The sequence below is a fragment of the Myxocyprinus asiaticus genome, chromosome 15, assembly GCF_019703515.2.
Source record: "Myxocyprinus asiaticus isolate MX2 ecotype Aquarium Trade chromosome 15, UBuf_Myxa_2, whole genome shotgun sequence".
Taxonomy (NCBI): domain Eukaryota; kingdom Metazoa; phylum Chordata; class Actinopteri; order Cypriniformes; family Catostomidae; genus Myxocyprinus; species Myxocyprinus asiaticus.
This window is the reverse complement of record NC_059358.1, coordinates 29,422,795-29,438,748: the sequence shown is the minus strand read 5'-3', so window position 1 is coordinate 29,438,748 and position 15,954 is coordinate 29,422,795.

The window sequence follows — 15,954 nt, the reverse complement described above, 5'->3', positions numbered from 1 at the left end:
TAAAAAGTGCCTTGAGATCATTCCATTCACTTTGAGCTGCTAATGTCCTGAAGTGTATGGCGTAATCAGCTTCAGAACGTGAACCCTGGCGTAAATGAAGCAGCTGAACAGATACATCTTTACCTCCCTCTGGATATTCAAACACTTCATGGATCTGTGAAGCAAAGTAATCGAATGATGTTTGGAGTTGCATATCATTCTCCCCAAGAGCAGAGGCCCAGTCTAAAGCTTTTCTTTGAATCCTGGCTGAATGACTCTGGTTGATTGGAGAAATATATTCTACAGTGACGCAGAAATCCCTTACATTTCTCTGGTGAGCCTTCAAACTTATCAGGAAGAGCGAATCTTACCAGTGTAGCTTGAGTGGATGGAAGCGAGCGGATGTAATGGGTGAGGCTCTCATTTGCAGCTCTTAGGTTGCTCAGTTGCTCTTGGTAACCCTTGAGAAGTTCGCTCTGGTAAGTGAAGGCAGCCTGGAACTGAGAATCTTCCGCTGGATTCATTGGTGGTGAAGTATTCTGTGATGGACTCGACATGGAGGCGAAGATAGAATCCAAATGTAGGAAGTTTAATAAATTTAGCAAACAAATCAAAAACACAAGGCAGTGACATAGTCAATGAAGCAGGCAAAGTAAACAGTGAAAAGTAATCAGTCCAACCATACAAACTAAGCAAAAACAATAATCCAACAATTGGTAATCCAGTAAGACAGGCACAATAGTCATAAAAAGATGGCAATGAAACAGGCAATGGAAAAACACTCAGTAAGGCAGTGAAATGACTGGCAATACTTCGCAAAGTATCTATGGTAAGGCATGGCCATTTATACAGTGCTATCAGGAAGTAAACTTAGAAGAAACAGTTCATGGCTAGTATTTGGGAGAGGGCTCCCTCTGATGGTCGGCTGAATGGATACCAGCCTCATTCGTTACACTCTGGGAGTTGTAAGACAACTGTGGCAGTGGAGGCGTGGTCAAGCGTCCGTCCGGAGAGAGAGAGAAAGCAGTAAGGACACTTGCACCTGAGCTAGATAATGTTTAACACCTGTTTCTAATTCCAGTGAGCATGGGGAGAGCGGCATATAAGCAGCCACGCCACCAGCAGAGGGGAGAGAGAGTCTGGCACAAGGAAGGCCACGGTGCTTCTGAAGCTGTTGCGTTTAACCTACTGTGTTTGTGAAACAGATGTGTTTAAGTAACTACGTGCCTGTGAAGCTGATGTGTTTGTGAAGTTGTAAAGCATTGAAGTGGCTGATTAAAAGTCTTACCTGAGCCTGGAAAACCCACTTCCCTATGTTCTCCTTCCCTTCTGCTGTGAAGTTCCTTACAACAATATTCTCTGTAAAACTGCTTTAAGAATAAAATACATTTGTATTGAATTGAAAATGTTTCTCTTCAGGTTAATTCATCTGACATTAATTATGAGTAAATATTTAATGCTTACCCATTCAAATTATGTATGTTTAAATGTAATTCTATATATCATTTATATTATATATATTTGTATGAATATATATAGAATTTAATTATATGTATTATTAGATGTATTTACCCATTAATACCAACATATATATTTACAAAGTGCAGTTAACATAAAATAAAAACTAAATCAATATTTGGTGTGACCACCCTCTGCCTTTTAAATAGTGGCAATTCTCCTTCTTGGCAGATAGGACGTTCCAAGCTTCTTGGAGAACTTGCCACAGTTCCAATTGCTTCTGTCTCTTTATGTATAATGTATACTCAATGATGTTGAGATCCGGGCTCTGTGGGGGCCATTCCAAGTATTGTAGGATTCCTTGTTCTACTTCTATTCTATTCCATTTGCAAAAGAAATGTTTGGAAATCTAAAACTGATATTTCATATTGACACACTAATGCAGAAGATATAAAATAACCATCTTAAGACAAATGTTTTAGTGAAACATCTTAATGTGTGCAGTACTGTGCAAAAGTTTTTTGCACAATAGATGGAATCGCAACTTTTTTGCAAACCCAACCCATTAAAATCATCTAACCTTTCACATATGAAAGGAGGACTTGTAGTTGTAAATAATCATTGTTGCATAGACAAGTGACTCATAGGATGAGACTGTGGTACACTATGAGCTGGCTGTCATATAAAGTAAGATCTTAATCGCTGTTATTGAAAGATAACAGATTTATCATTGCTAAATCTAACAGTATGGCATGATTTAGGATCAGATTTCATATGTAAATATATGGACAGTCAGTTGGCAATGATTATATTTTGTACCCTGCAGCAAAGACTGCACAAGACTTTGTGACAGAAAGATTGTGTCAAGGGCACTTGACATAACAGAGAGGCACTTGAGTGGCAAGAGTGAAACAGAGGTTGTGTAAGTGTGTGTATATAAGCTGTGTGGGCATCGAGTTTTCCAAGTGTGACATGTACAAGCGTGCGTGTGTGTCAGAGAGTTAATAGTGAGAAATGGCCTGCAGACAGAACACTCCAACAAGGCCCTGTGGGCTTAAAGCAATGCATTATGGGTCTGACCTACCATTGTTACCTGATTGGTGGATCATGCACCTGCAGTTTATCATCTGGCCCTGATCCACGAGCCCTGAGGCCAGTTTGTGAGATACTTACACACATGCACAAAAGTAAACAGGGTTAAGATTGACAAATACGTTTCTCACATCCATCTCACCACACAGTTTGCTTGCACACTGCCAAAGAGGCCAAGGGGAAGTCAAACTCCTCACGTACACACACATACACAAACATTTGGGCATTTAATTTCAGCTGGAAAAAAACTGTCTGATACATTTCTCACTGTGGTGCTGACTCAAAGTAAGTTGGCGGTGAAGATTCCAAGTTTCCAGGCATGTGGAAAGAGTGAGTCCCACAATAAGGTGTGGATGGCAGAATTACATGGAAACAGTCTCAGCATATGACAGGCCTCTGGGTCAGCTCAGCCTCAGCATGGGAGCTCACAGGAAGATAAAGGACTGTGGCATGGGGGGCGTGGTCATGTGTTGGTCTGCGGGAGAGGGAGAGTGGTAAGGCTCATCACCTGGGTTGTGAGTACTCTAACACCTGTCTCTAATTATAGTGATGGCGGAGGGAGACCTGAAAAGGCATGCCAGAGCATCAGAGTGGGAGAGAGAGTCCAGAGCCTGTTCTGGTGAAGCTATATGACAAATACTCACCTTTGACTGTTTGCTGTCTCCTGACTCCTCCAGTGTTACAGTGGTGCCGAAACATGGGATTTGGAGGATAACGCTGTTATGGAGTCTACACCGCTGGACGAAGTTATCAAGTCCCTCGCCAGCATCCAGCAAGACCAACACCGAGCCCTCTTGGAGTTATGCCTGGAGCTGGAACAACGATTCCAATGAGTGTGATAGCCTGGGCCGGTCTGTCGGGGCTGCGGGGAAGCCGGGCACTGCCAGGATCAATGTCTGGTGATGGAGGTGGGGACACTGATCCGGATCCCTGATGCTCCGCAGGCCGCCCCCGATCAGACGGGAGCGTATCGGATACCGGTAAAGGTAAAAGTGAATACACATCAAGCTTTGGTAGATTCGGGTTGTTCCCAAACCTCTATCCACCAATGCTTGGTGCAAGGCGGGGCATTGGATAAGAATAAATGGGTGAGGTGTGTGCATGGTGACATTCACAAGTATCCAGTGGTTACCACTTAGATACGATTCAGGGGAAAAAGGCATAGAGTCGAGGACATGGTTAATTCCCGCCTCACCCATCCACTAATTCTGGGAACCAATTGGCCTGGCTTTAAAAATGTGTTGAGGGTAATGTGTGTGGATGGGTCCTACAAAGTGGTGTCGTGATGTGTCGTGCAACGTTATGGCTGGAGAGGCGGTGCCAGGGCTGTCGATGTCTGCTCCGCATCATGAGGACGCAGACGACGGAACTCCCATACTCAGGGTCTTCCCTGAGGGGCAGGTGCGGACTGGCCAATGGGAGAACCAGACTTTTCCTGGTGGACCGGAAGTGAAATGGGGCCAAATGGGCTGCCGCGTTATGCAGAACACACCACAAACCGGCACCGCGTTCTAATATTCTAATCTAATATTGAGATTGTTATACTATCTGGTTATTAGTCCCTGATTCCAGGGTGGTGCCCCAGTGATATTAATCCTTATTAATATTCTATTGATTTTTGATAATTGATAATTATCTTTGAATTTGAAGGCTCAATAAGCTAGTGTTAATTTGAATCAATGTTTCATTGATGTTAATAATTAATGATTATCTTTGATAATTGTTGATATAAAGGATTAAAAAAGCTAACATTGATTCTCATCAATGTTCTATTGATTTTTATAATTAATAATTATCTTTGATAATTATTAATTATTGCTAATAACCAAACCCGCTCCTGAACGTGGCACACTACATTTAATGGTGCGCCGTGTGAGGTTTTAATGAGTTAGATTCTATTATTTAATTTAAATATTAATTAATAACTAAAGAAATAATTATTAATTATTGCTGATAGTAACACTGATCTAAACAACCAGTAGAACCTACAGACCATTGAATAGAAAAAATCTAATTCAATACATTCTTGACCTTAGAGCAAAACTCCACACTTTAGGGCAGGTAACAGGAGAATTTGATCCAAGCACAAGAACGTCAACGCCGACTGTACGACAGGGGCACTCGACTACGCAAATTCACACAGGGAGATAAAGTGCTTGTATTGCTGCTTACTTCGAGCTCCAAATTACTCGCCAAGTGTCAAGGACCCTTTGAGGTCACACGACGAGTTGGAGATCTCGATTATGAGGTTAGGCGAACGGATAGGGGAGGGGCACGTCAAATCTACCACCTCAACCTCCTCAAACCATGGAGGGAGGCGGTGCCTGTAGCCTTGGCGACGGTAGTTCCGGAGAGGGTGGAGCTGGGGCCGGAGGTGACTCCCAAACCCAATTCATTCACCCCGGTCCCTTGTGGAGACCACCTCTTACTGTCAAGTGGAATTCGTGGACGTGTTTTCACCCCTTCCCAGTCACATGAACCTTATAGAGCACCATATTGAGACCACCCCAGGGGTAGTGGTACGTAGCTGCCCCTATCGTCTTCCTGAACACAAGAAAAATATTGTTCAGGAAGGATTAGAGGCAATGCTTGAAATGGGCATAATAGATGACTCACACAGTGATAGGGCCAGCCCGTTAGTTCTGGTACCGAAGAGCGACAGCTCGGTCCGGTTCTGTGTTGACTACCGGAAAGTGAACGTGGTGTCCAAATTTGATGCTTACCCAATGCCGCGAATTGACGAGTTACTCGATCGGTTGGGTGTGGTTCAATTTTACTCGACACTGGACTTAACAAAAGGTTATTGGCAGATCTAATTAACTCCAATATCCCAAGAAAAAACTGCCTTTTCCACACAGTTCGGATTACACCAATTCATGATGCTTCCTTTCGGTTTGTTTCAGCACCTCATCGACAAGATCCTCAGACCGCATACGGCATATGCCGCCGCATATATAGACGATATCATCATTTATATTAATGACTGGCAGCAGCATATGCAACATCTGAGGGCTGTCCTGAGAGTGCTGCGGCAGGTGGGAGTGTGCAACTGGGTGGGTGGAAGTTAGGTATCTGGGGTTCCACTTGGGTCACGGGCAGGTGCGTCCACAAGTTAACAAAATCGCAGCGATCAACCTGCCCGACGCCCAAGAATAAAAAGGAGGTAAGGCAGTTTTTGGGGTTGGCTGGCTACTACCAGAGGTTTGTGCCTAGTTATTCTGATGTCACCAGCCCGCTGACTGACCTTACTAGGAAGGGTCCCGATATGGTCCAGTGGACAGAGTCGTGCCAACAGGCTTTCCTGAAGGTAAAGTCTGCAATTTGTGGGGGGCCATTTTTACATGCACCTGAATTCTCTCTCCCCTTTATTTTGCAGACTGATGCATCTGACAGGGGACTGGGGGTGGTGCTCTCACAGGAAGTGGGAGGGGAGGAACGCCCAGTGCTGTTTATTAGTCGTAAGCTCTCCTTCAGGGAGATAAAATATAGTACCATCGAGAAGGAGTGTCTTGCGATTAAGTGGGCTGTTCTTACCCTCCGCTACTACCTGCTGGGGCGGGCCTTCACCCTCTGCTCTGATCACGCTCCTCTGCAGTGGCTCCACCGCATGAAGGATACTAACATGGGGATCACCCGTTGGTATCTGGCTCTTCAGCCCTTAAATATGAGGTGGTCCACAGACAGGGGGTGCAGATGGTTGTGGCTGACTTTATCTCCAGAAATGGGGGGGTCGGCGGTGGGGGTATGTGGCATGGGGGGTGTGGTCATGTGTCGGTCTGCGGGAGAGGGAGAGTGGTAAGGCTCGTCACCTAGGTTGTGAGTACTCTAACACCTGTCTCTAATTATAGTGATGGCAGAGGGAGACCTGAAAAGGCATGCCAGAGCATCAGAGTAGGAGAAAGAGACCAGAGCCTGTTCCTGTGAAGCTATATGAATAAATACTATAGTCTGTGTGTTTTGGCCACCAAGAGCCCTTTTTGTTTTGTATGACGCTGAGAGAGTAATAAAATACTCACCTTTGACTGTTTGCTGTCTCCTGACTCCTCCATTGCCCACTAACTTAGAAATGTGTTACAATGACAAATTACAAACAGCATTTTTGTCCTTGAAGGACACTGCAGGAAGGGAACACTACTCAAGGGGTAGTTTCAAATAAAGGGAGCAACTGAATCCCTTTATGAAAAAAAACCCTTCATCAAGGCCATTAGCAAAGGGTTTATATGATGGTCACTTCAAGGAAGTAATTGTGCAGTTTATGATCACATGATTCTGGGAAGCATTTCATCATGATTCATTTTGAGACCTGATGTGATTTACATTACTTATGATGTTACCTAGGATTTAAACAAAGTCTCTTTAAGGCAAGTCAGGTCACTCTGTAGCCATATTTGTAACACCTCCGGGCAACTATTATCGAGTCATACAAGTACAGCTCCCTTCTACTTGAATTGGGAAAGACCAAAATTTCAAGAATGGTTGGTCAAGATTATGATCAAACATATTTCAAATTGGCAATAAAATCTGACAACAATTGTATCGGAAAATGTGCTCTCTCTCTCTCTCTCTCTCTCTCTCTCTCTCTCTCTCTCTCTCTCTCTCTTTTTATTTTTAATTTTTTAGCTCAAATCATGCAAAAAAGCAATTTTTTTAGGCTGTCCTCAAGTAAACAGACAGGCATTGTTTCTTTTGAATGTTAAAAGTGGGATCTTCTTTCCTACAGCTGCCATTTTTAGTGTTACAATTTGTCCCATTAATTTGTTTAACAGTGACGTGCCTCATCTAATGAGAGATGTCTGGATTGAAACCCCTTAATAGCTCTCATGCACCCAAAGAAAAATATTCCTTACATTTCTACATATTTTTATGTTTGTATCCTTTTAATAAAGTGTTACATGATGAGATAGTACACACGTTGAAATAAATTTGAATGAAAGTAAACATACATAAATACATAAAATGCCCTAATTCAAGATTTATATCACAATGCAGCAAAAATAGATTGATATAATAAGAAATTTGAATTAAAGACAAAAAGATGTAATATTTGATGCATTATTCATGAAGTTTTATTTGCCAGAGCAATCTTAACAGAAATTTACTGCTATGTTATCAAGTTCACATTCCAATTCAATTTAAAGATGAAAAGTATGCAAAAAATTGTCCTACTCCCTTAAAGATTTTAATGAAATAAGTGTCCTGAGATATCTCACCGGTCTCTGTGAAAGCTGTAGACTTTGTAAACAGTAAACAAAAATGTGTCATATTGCTCATTCTCATTTGAAGTGGATCATTTAGGCTATGATTTATCATGTTTGTCAGTTGAGGGCAAACTGTGTCTCGTTTCGAAGGCTGCGCGCTAGGTAGGACGCGTCCTTTGTAGGCTGCAGTATCCACCTTATTTTGTAACGTGGAAGTAAGCAGCGGCCGCATTTCCAGCTAATGTGTTCTGCTGTTATTGACCGCAATGTAAATAAATAGAAGGATAATAATACCAGAATTTAGTGATATAAGTTTATAAACTATCACATGATGTACAGCAGAATGATAGCCTGATGTTGGATAATTTTCTAACTTCAGCATTTATAGTAAAAGAGTAAGTAAACTATTCACTCGTTGCTGTGTGTTGTATTGAAGAGACAATAATAAAATCTACTTCTTATTTTACTGAGATCGTGGCAATGCCGTGTCTCGTGTCTCCATGAAAACCTCCATTTATATGTACCTGCATAACCGCCAATGATGCCTTTATTTGTTTATTTGCAAAGGCGATGTTTCATAAGCCATGCTGAATGCCTGATCTGCGTGTCTGTTTACTATACACTGCTAAGAAAGAGAGAATGCTCTCTGACAAGAACGGAGAGTAAAATGCATTTATTAATTTGCCAAGATGCAGTTTTGGTGCAAAGAAAGTTACAGCAGCATTTGCCCAGCGGCTTTCTGCTCTCTGCTGGTTGTGTAAAGTTTGTGGATGCAAGTCAGATGGCACCGAGGACTGTCCTGTCAGCGCCTGATCTCTCATTCATTCTGCCTGTGCAACAGTGTGATAAAACAATGACAAAATGCGACATACAGTAAAATTATATGCATTCAAAATCAATGAGTTTATGAAAATCATAAATCATGATAATAATATGACGACATATATTGCCAGCCTGTAATATAAAGCAGCATAATGTAGTATTTTTTTATCGCTAAAGTAGCTGGAAGTGGCTGATACCGGAAGTGGTCCACATTCAAATTTGATAATTGTGGCACCCTAGTTTAGCTGAAAAATAAGGTGGATACCGAGCATCCTACTTTAAACAAGCATCGTTTAAACGAGACAGCCTTCGTAGGACAAACAGAAATAGAACTTATCATGGTTGCTATGACAGCATGCCACTCTTTAACAAGCTCGAGTGCTTTGAGTGAGAAGGGAACAAAGTCCCTTTGGAAGGGAATGTATGAGGTAAATTTTAGGAGGGATATAATGATGTAGAGAGAAAAGAAAATAGATTTTACAGGTGTACTTTTAGTCTATAATACTCTATCTTAATTATATATTACTAAAATTATACATATTATATACTCTGCACCTGTCTGCTGATGTACTTCTACTTGGGAATTAAAATTACTTGCATTTGTACTCATACTCATATTTTCGGGCAAATTGGCGTAATTTTTTATTTTATTTTATTTTTTTCAGAAAATGATGTTAATTTCCGTTGCAGCAAAGAATTGTGGGTTGTGAGTGCCCACGAAGGATACACCTCATACATCCTCCGAATTCCCGTGAAAGAAGGTCGCATTCGGAGTGTCCTACTCGCTTTTCTGAAACGAGACATCCACGATGACGTATGCTGCCAACAAACGTGACCTCCAGAGGACGCATTCTTCGAAATGAGACACAGCAGGTGAATTCCAAACAGAAGTGAGCATCCCTATGCCCTACTCCCTCCGAAGGGCTTTGCCCTTGAAGTGGGAACTCTGAAGGGAGCAGGACACTCACGACTCATGCATGGCCGTTTGGAAAACTCTTGATGAAGGGAGTAATGAAAGACATACGTCACTTTCACTTTATCTTTGCTTGAACGTTACCATGATGCAGCTGTTCTAACAACAGTAATCTCTTTGCTGTTAATTTGTTGTTCAAAATAAATATACTTTTTGTAATAGTTTTTTTTAAATTTTGAAATTTGTGTCTAATTTAAAATTGCTTACTGTTGCTGTTTTAATAGTAATAACAATAATAGTAATATATCTGTACTACATAAATGTATATAAAATACATGAATGAACATTTCCTGCCGAAAGTTATTTGGTGCACGAGAAGTCTTAATAATAAATAAATAAATAAATAAATAAATAAACCTCAGGGTTTAGCCTAGCCTACAGGAAAAAATGGCCCCTGTTTTTGGAGTATCTCTCTGCTTATGGCCATCTACTATCTTATGTATGAGGACAAATGTAAACTGCGGAGGAGGAAAAGTATCTATTATAAAAGGGCTATAGCGCTTGCCTGAGTGTTTGAACATGTAATATGTTCTGATTGACAACCTTGCTTTAAAATATATCCCAAGGACATGCCACCTAGGGTCATGTGATTATAAATGGTAAAATTACTTCCTTGAAGTGACCATCGCATGTACCCTTCACTAACAGCCTTGTGGAAGGGCCATTCGTGGAGGGCTTGAGTTGCTCACTTACGTTTGGAACACCTCTTCGTGTGGTGTCCCCTTCCCACAGTGCCCTTGAAGGGAGCAAAAACACAGTTTGGAATTTGCCCAGCTAATGTTACTCTTTTGCTCGTTTTGGTCTCAAAATTATCTTTGGAGGGTGGGGTTTTTAGAACGAGGGGTGTGGCTAAATCAACGTCTCAGTCACATGAAAGCTCAGAACGCTAAAATCGCTTACAGCACCTTTAAAGTGGCTGTGACCTATGTCTTCATGTAGGGTGCTCCAAATACCACATATGATACACACTTTACAGGGTTCCAGACTAAAAAAAAAAAAGACTTAGGAGCCATTGGCGCCTAAGCTGAAACATTAAGTAGCCATATCACAGATTTCCTCAATTTAGATTGCTGTTTAGAAACAAGATAGAAAGCCAAAGAAAAGGAAGTCAGCTGATAACCCATTCATCGAAGGTTTAATAAACAGTATATAGTTGAGAAGATAAGTTTGCACATCCTTTTCATAATCTTTTACCAATATAAGAGATAACATATTTTTTTTATTTAATACTGCTCTTCAGATTCTACATTATAGATATTTACATAAAGCATAGTATTCATTTAGTAGTGTGTTGTCTTCTTGAGCATCAATAATGTTTGCACTTTGTGTAATAGTTGTGTACAAGTCCCTCAATTGTCCTAAGTGTCAAAAGCTTGATTATACTGTATATATAATTTTAATTGATATAAAATATTGGCTTAGTCTTTCTTTACTGTTACCGGATGGCCCCAAACACAGAGACTACAAGAGTGCAAATTGAATGAAATCCCAGATGCAGTTAATTGTGCTACTCCAATCCCAATCAATAATTACCAGAAGAAAAAAAGTGGTACACAATATGGGACTTTTCATTATAAAGAATCCCAAAATAAACATGGGACTCTTATTTTGACATGTCTGCGCTCCCAGTTGTGAGCTCACTGGCAGCTGATTCACTGAGAAAATGACTCTGATTCAAACTGTTAACCTGAGCTCCTGAGTTCAAACCCTCAGTTCTTTTTGGGTGATTCATGAAAACGATCCAGTTCAAAAGAGTCCTTTGTTCACAACTCTCTCAGGCTGGGTTTGTTGTTGCGTGCGGTGCAGCAAGCTCGTCAGAAACAGAATGGGTGAAAAGCAGCACGAGACACATTGGTTGTGCATGTTCTAAAATATATTCATTAACTCACAAGATGATATCTGATGAAACCGCATAACACACACAACCCGACTGTTGCCAGTGGCGAATAGATTTTAAATTATTGTCGCAATCAATTATTTTTGCTCGCATTTGTGACCATTTTAGTTGCAATCTGGAGCCCTGCTTTAAGTGCTCTGCCCTTGTGATGCTCACTTTCAAATGAAATTTGCCCAAAGAGGTTGAGGACATGTGCTGATTTCTATTCGTATGACTCATTTCATCTAGTGAAAGCAGCCATTTTGCAACACAACTTCAAGAGAGCAGAGCCCTCCCTAAAATAGAATCAGGCCAGCCAAACCTCTCTCAGCATTTGCATTGAGAATACTCTTGGGTAAAGTTATGGATGCCCGAAAGGGTAGATGAGATCAGCAGACACTCACTGTGGCTTTTATAGGGTAAGGTATTACATGGAACTCAACACACAGAGGTTGAAGTGTACAGACATAATAAGGTAATATTTATAGAAGTTCACTGGGCAAATCTGTGGTGTTTTCTTACTGAGCATCACAAAGACATACAAATATCTCTTTTCTTTGCTCACATTCACACATCTATCCGTCATCACTTACACACTGGACTGTATCAAGCCCCAATCTACAGATTCCATGCATTGCTGTATTGTACTATAATGTATTGTATATCTGTGGGGGGCCACATGTCTCCCACTGGCAGCTGAGGGTCAGTGGACTTCTGGGTTCTTATTAGTAGAAGAAAAGAAACAGCCAAACACGTCTGCTTCAGATGGCTTCCAACATCTGTCCCTTTGTTAGAAAATGTTTTGGCCTCAACGCTCACTCATTAATGGCAGGAGTGTGTGTGTGTGTGTTCTTTGTGTGAACACCCTCATACGTTTTTTTATTACATAAGTATGAGTCAGAGGGAAAATCCTGTTAGTCCAGTAATTACAATTTAATTTGCATTGTAGCCTTTTGCCTGTGCATGACAAGTGTTTGTAAATATATGGAAACTGCAAGATGTGGGAACAGTAAAAAATTTTAGTTCTCTCAACAATCTCTATAATTGTCCTCAGTAACATTGTTTTGTTAATGTGACTTTGTTTGTTCACTAAATGCTAAAATCCTTGTTGAAAGCACTACTAATTTCTTGTTCACCCAACTATCAATTTGCAGTTCAAGAACTTTACATTTTGTCATCATTTCAATTACTTTAACATGAAGTTCACTGCAATCATTCCCTCTGAAGAGAGGTATGTCTTGCAAGGCAAGGCAGTACGTACAATAAATTGATATTGACACACAAGCTGTGCCTCGTTTCAAATGCTTTCAAATGCGTCCTTTGTAGGCAGCAGTATACCGAGCATCCTCAACTACTAATTAGCTTAGTTTAAATGAAAATAGCCTGCGTAGGACAATGGAAACAGAACGCGCAGTATCATGGTTCCTATGACAGCACGCATTGCTCTCAACCTGCACGATCACTGTGAATGAGAAGAGAATCTCTGAGGTAAACTTTAGGAGAGTTATAACGATGTAGAGAGAAAAGAAAATGGATTTAGCTAATTTATTTTTATATTTACTTTATAATACTTTATTTTACATTATATATTATTATCATTATACATATTATATTTTTTTACTATACTTTGTGTTAAACTGCATCAGTTTTGCAGAGAAACTACGTATGGTTTTGCTGAAACAAAGAATTGTGGGTTGTTAGTGCTAATGAGGGATACACCTCTTGTATTCTCCAAAATCTTTTGATTTAAGGTTGCTTTCAAAGGCTATATTCATAGTGTCCATCTGCTTTTCTGTAAAGAGACAGACTCTGAGGTGCACACAGCTGATACATAAGACTTTTGGAACCAACAGCCTTCATACAAAGTGAGATAAAGCCACAATAGAACTCACCCCTTAACACACAAACCTTAATAATGGTGACAATCAGCGAACTTCATTAAAAGAAGAGTCCCTACAGAAACATCACCACACAACAATTGACTAACAGTGGCAACAAAAACAACAATAACAACAAGTCATCAAACAGCAAAAAAATAAAATAAATAAACCTTTAACACTAACCGTATAATTTATTCATGTTGCAATGCTTGCTGGGAACTCAGCAACATTGTTTAATATGAAATTGTTCATTCAGACATCTCTGTTAGGCTAGTTGGGACAAAATTTGGGGGCATATAGTTGGTCTAACATGTGTTTTTATGTAGATGCAAAGTTATTCACATTTTGTAGTATCTGTGACTCAAAACTCCCCATAAGCTGGATAAAATGTAATTAAATCTTTTTACAGTGTGATCTGATGGTATCAAAAGCCTACAACTGATTTGTTTTTGTTAAAAAAGACCAGATGCAGGTTTTTTTAAGGGGCATTCAGTAGTTCTCTAGCTAGCATTAGCATTGCTCTTCTTCGTGTAATTTAAGTACCGATGTGTTAGTGGTGTTAGACGCTGTACTGCCATCTTTCGACATGGATCAGCATGATCGTCTCTGCTGCTCACGTCAGCTCTGGAATATAATTTGCATCTGGAAAATGTCGGAGTTTGAGGTAATTTCTAAAGTTATTTATTACTCCTATAATATAATTGCTTTGCCTAAAAACAAATGTCAGAAATCAAGTGAACATGCTTCTACTGTTAATGATAAATTTTTATTGTCCCTCATATCAATAATCTTTGGAGACTGTCTACATTTCACGTTATTTCTAAAGACAGTTATTACCTTTATTAGAGAACTGCTTAGCATAAAATAGACCTCAATTATCTAGCGATACAGAATGTTATGGTAAAGGAAAGATTAGAATTGATTTTGATGATCAAATTTAGCATGTCCATAAATACTGTATTTGAAGAACTTGTTTTATTTCCAAGCAAACCAACGTCATGGTTTACTCTAAATCTACAACAATCACTGTGCCAAGCTACTTTGCACTAAACTAATGAAGACGTGGATGCCTTACTGTTACTGATGTTTACTCTATTTTTTTGCCTTTGCCGGTCTTTCTGTCTTCTTGCTTGAAGCAAGTTGCTTCAGACCTTTTTTTGCTTTTTAGGCAGTACAGCTACTGGATCTTCCATTGTCTCCGCTGCTAAAGCACGATAAATAATTATGTTCCATTGTGTTCTGTCACCATGACAAATTCCTTGTGTGTGTAAACATACTTGGCAATAAAGCTCATTCTGATTCTTTTCACTCTACGCATCACCAAACAACACTGTGCTAAGCATAGCCAAGAATATCTACACAGGCGGCAGCCAATGAGCGCAAGGATTCTCTTCTTAGACATTTAGTGAAACAATGCGGGTCATGTGATTTCAACATGACGAAACACATTGAAGGGGGTGACCCGCACCATGTAGAATAAAACACTTTTTATAGAAAACTATTATGAGTACAGTCTTCATCTCATGTGAGTGTACACCTTTCAAATCACTCTTCACAAAAACACAATTCATTCGTTAATGTGTTTTAAATTGGCTTCAAACTACTGAATGCACCTTTAACCCTTTGATGTACATCAGACATCAACCTTTACTAAAATTAGCATTTTGTTTAAAATAACATACTGTATTTAACATTTAGCACAGGATGGTTGCATGTAGGCTATGTATCCTGACCTCCCTCCTCAACTCATCACAGCGAGAGAGTTAGAGGGAGGGAGAGAGAGAGAGAAAGAAAGAGAGAGAGAGAGAGAGAGAGATTTGATTTTTGAAAAAAACTTTATTTACAATTAAATCAGTATCACTTCACAATAGCTTAAACAATATAATACATTCAACAAAATTCACAGTGAATAATACGCATTGGAATTACAAAGAAAAAAACAAATCACCTTCACATACTGCACACAAAGCCCCATGACTGCACCATATCAATTCAAAAGTGGAAAGATCTTCCATAGTTTTATAAAACTGAAAATCAATCAACACTCTAGATTTTATCAAAGTTAGAAAAACAGACGTTTACATCATCACTAGACCTTTGTTCCATTTTGTTTTTTCTGCTGATATAAATAGCCATTTTTGCTTGCCCTAAAATAAAATTCAGTAGTTGACAGATAAAACTTTTTTTTCTGAAAATACTTAAAACCCAAAATGAAAGTCTCAATACAAAAAGTTTCATTAAACCTACAACACAATTCTTTTAACTTCATAAATAAAGGATCCAGTCTAAAACAATGCATGAAAGCATGAAAAACAGTCTCACTTTGAAGACAAAAAGGAAATGCAGAACTGACTTCTGGATTCAACACCGAAATAAAAGAATTGACAGCAATGGCACCATGGAGAATTCTCCACTGAATGTCACCTACCCTCTCAGATAATGGTGGCTTATATAAGGATCTCCATTCAGGCTTTACATCATTACTCAGTTTAAGAACAGAATGCCATGGTGTATCAATTCTTTGGTCAAACACCTTCTTATTAAAAACCAAAACACAGGCTCTATACAGCTTTTTGCCTTCACTTGACAAAAAATCTAAAAACAAAGATTCACATTGTTTAAGCAAAAAAACCTAAACACTCATCAAGATTGGGTCAAACAACTAAACACGGAAAG